General features: G+C 40.8%; 1 long non-coding RNA gene across 1 annotated transcript; it reads right to left on the bottom strand.

Moving 5' to 3' along the window:
* Positions 1-289: 289 nt before the first annotated feature.
* Positions 290-3,580, bottom strand: LOC127746512 (uncharacterized). Its single transcript, XR_008008179.1, has 3 exons — positions 3,518-3,580; positions 3,314-3,436; positions 290-386 (listed from the first exon to the last, which is right to left on the bottom strand). It is a non-coding gene; the product is annotated as an uncharacterized LOC127746512 (long non-coding RNA).
* Between the last annotated feature and the right edge of the window lie 426 nt (positions 3,581-4,006).

Here is a 4,006-nt window from a genome sequence, read left to right as displayed (position 1 = left end):
AAATCGCGAAGACGTATCACTCACGTTTCGACAACGAAAAGTTAAACTGTGATGCCGAAAACGATATACAGACAAGGCATAAAGGAGATTAAGAGATAGATAATGGATAGATATATATAACATAAGTAAATAGCCACTAGTCGCGACCCGCGAAGTTTAGGCCGGCTAGGGTACAGTATGAAAGTAGTTGACAACAGTACATCATAATCTCTCCCAAAGGAAACATAAGAGCCTCTATAGGCAAGCTCCAAAAGAGTTCAACACATAATATAATATTTTCAATCAAAGGTGGAGAGATTCTAAGCAAAACACAAAGTAGAGAAAATAAATATCTTCGCCGTCTCTCAGACGAACCGCAGCTCACTTCTGAGCACCTGAACCTGTATCTGAAAAACAAGAGATATATACGGAATGAGAACCCCGGGCCCATGGGTTCCCAGTACGGTAAAAGTGCCAAATAAATACAATGCACTGCAATAAAAACTCACTAAGCATCCTAAACTCCTTTTCACCAGGTATCCAGCCTAGATTCTCACTAATCCATAAATAGGCTACTGTTGTAAGGGTATACTAAATCTAGTTCATGTTACACATGTTTCCCAACTCGCTGATTCTTCCACGAATCAGACTCAGAATCATAAGCAAAACCATCACCAGTTGTTCTGCCTCAGCAACTCTATATCAATACATCATACCCTCGCCTGGAGCTAGTGAAATCACATCACTGCGTCTACCTAGGGGGCTCAAATTATCTCATTAAAAAATCATCATCATCATGCAATCGCATTATCAATTCGTCTCATCAAGAACATCCCTCAACATCCACCGACACCAACATGAGGGATCTCTCAGTTGTATAAACATAAGCAATACAGACAATTAATACACAAATAAGGTACAAGTAGAACAAGTAGCATATAATCAGGTAACATAGCATATATGATGTAGAAATCCAAAACAAATAGGCAAACCCAAACAAATTCAAACATATGCAAATGATGTATGCCTGCCCTAACCCGACATGTCCTGGTAGCTAACCATTGGACAGAAACACCCCTTGCGGAGCAAGTAGGTTTGAGCTACAACCCCCTTGCTACTACCCGCTCAACCCAGAGCCAGTGGAACAACCACTACTGCGGCTACTACCCAGGCGGGTGCTTAAAAGCTCAACCTGGAGCGAGTGGATTCACCACTATTGCCGCTACTATCCAGGCGTCACAATCTCTGACCTGCAGCAAGTGGGACGAACCACAACCCTTGCTACTGCCCAGGTATCTCAAACATGTATTCATTCAATCTCAATTCATATTATCAATCCTCATTGTTATCAAATCTCAAATATTAACCTGGAGCAAGTGGGACGGACCCCAACCCTTACTACTACCCAGGTATCAGAGTTACATTCATTCAAAACTCCATAATCAACTCATTTATCATAAACATCATTTTCCGTTTCATACCTGGAGCAAGTGGACAACGCCACTGCCTACTACCCGGGGTTACACATCACATTTCACATTTTCCATTATTATCCATTTAACACATTCATTCATTAATCATATATGCATTTATACTCAGCCATAATCAATAATGGCTTTGCCGTGACCCGACAATAACTCAGCCATCCGGCTCATGGTCCAATCAAGAACCAGCCATTTATCAATAAATATAGTCCTTCGGCTCATGGCATACACGGTACTCCCACCGTCATCCTCCATATCTCATATAATCATCGTTGATCATCATTGATCATAACTTTTCCCCTTGCTTCACTTGCAAGTTACCACATCCCCTAGCTCCTTTTTCATTGCTAGGCATATCATAATGATTTAATACATAAGGGGTGAGATCGAAGGCTTAGAAGTATGAGATTTGGCTTTTAATACTCAAAAATCAACTTTGGCATGAAAGCAGGGCCACGCGTACACGTATTCCACGCGCACGCGTGGAGGGCCACAAAGCTCATCGACGCGTATGCGTCATACACGCAGATGCGCGAATTTGAAACACAGCCAGACGACGCGTAAGCGTCAACCACGCGTACGTGTGGGTGCATTTGTGCCCCAGGCACAAAACTGGCACAATTCTGGCACAACTCTCGGGAAAATGGCTGGGCATTGGGTGCAGCGCATCGACGCGCATGCGCAGACCACGCGCACGCGTGGATGGTGCCTTCTCGAAGAACGACGCGTACACGCCAAGTGCGCCTACGCGTGGAGGGTCATTCCACTAAAAATTTCTAAGTTAAAAGCTGCAGAATTCACAGATTCAACCCCCAATCTTCCGACGGATATAACTTTCTCATTTTAAATCGTTTTTCACCCGTTCTTCGAACGGCATGGACATCCTGGATCCAATTTCATTTCTAAACAGATTTGGCACAAAACAGAGATCCGTAGTCCATGTTATGTCCCGTCAAAGTATGCCCAAAAACCATGTTTTTCATATAAAACCACAAAGTGCCATTTTCAAAACAAGCCATTTTCAACTCTTCAAAAATTAACCAATCAAAATATACCAAAATCGACATCAAGCCTCCTCAACTCATACATTAACACTTTACCACGATTCACAAAACCGCCATATAACCATCTTTACCCATTTCAAGCAAATGGCTAAATTACAAACATATCAACATGTCATACATCCTTCCTCATCTCAATTTCCAACAATACTATTTCCAATCAACCGCCATTATACATAATCAATATCATAATCACTATCACGTGGTTTCATCCACAAATCAACCTTAATTATTCCTCAAGCATGTATCACAATATATATACCTCTCATGCATCATCATACCATCAAGACATCAATAATCATAATTACATATATGACCACATAATATTTCTCAACCCAAAATCCAACATACTTCATCTATACAATTTCACCCAAAATTACCAATTTCCACACTTCAACTCCTCAAACCTCAATATTCAATAACCAACCCAATCATTCATATATTCATTATCTGAAATTCATCCAATCACTTGTGTTATCATACAATGCATACATCAACTTACCTTCCTTACCTCTTTCCGGCCTTCGGCCCAAAATTTATAGCCTCCGGCCCAATTTCACAATTTAAATGCATAAATCACAAATCAATACTCATTACCCAAAACATCAAATTTGCAATACACCAAGCATACAAGGCCACACAATTCTCAACCCAATCATTAATTCACATTACATACCAACTATGCATATTAGCACCAACTATTTACACAATCCAAACTTAATCCTAAGGGCATCTAGCCTAGGATTTCTCATCACACCACACGGTACTTAAATGAAACTTAAACCGTACCTCTTGTAGCCAAATCAATTGAGCCTCTTCTTTGGAAGTCTCCACCAACCTTAGCCCCAAGCCTCACCAAAGCTCCTCAAGCAACACCAATCTCCCAATTGTGCACCAAGATCATCAAATACACTATCATAACCAATATCACATACATACATCAACCTAGGGCTCATAAAAATGACAAATCACAAGGGTTTGAGCACTTCTTACCTCAGCCCATATGAAGTAGGGATAGAACTCACTTAGAATCCATGTTGGAGTATCCCTAAACACCCAAAATCACAAGATTTCAACACTAACTTCCCAAAAAGTATAACAGTGGGGAATTTCGAAAACTGGGCAGAGATGAATGGAATACTCACCACAAAACTTAGATATAATTGTAGAGGATGAAAAGAGCGATGCGTGGCCACAAACGGCTCGTCAATCGGAGCTCCGTAGCTCAAGTTATGGTGGTTTGAAGATCAAAGAGAGTTAGGTTTTCTCTCTTCTCTTCTCTCTTCTCAATTCAGCGCCCAACACTCATTCTTTAGGGCAAAATGAGCTGAAATGCTCATAACTAATGTTTATATATGTTGGGTCTTGGGTCCACTTAGGCCCAGTTCACTTATTTTTGTCTGTTGGCCCAATTTTGGACCAAAACCTTTAAGATTAGCGCTCTAAATTGCACTTCAAATATTTCTACCTCCCCTAATTATA

This window comes from Arachis duranensis, chromosome 4 (assembly GCF_000817695.3).
Source record: "Arachis duranensis cultivar V14167 chromosome 4, aradu.V14167.gnm2.J7QH, whole genome shotgun sequence".
Lineage (NCBI taxonomy): Eukaryota > Viridiplantae > Streptophyta > Magnoliopsida > Fabales > Fabaceae > Arachis > Arachis duranensis.
The sequence above is the reverse complement of the archived record's forward strand: the minus strand, read 5'-3'. Positions and strand labels throughout refer to the sequence as shown.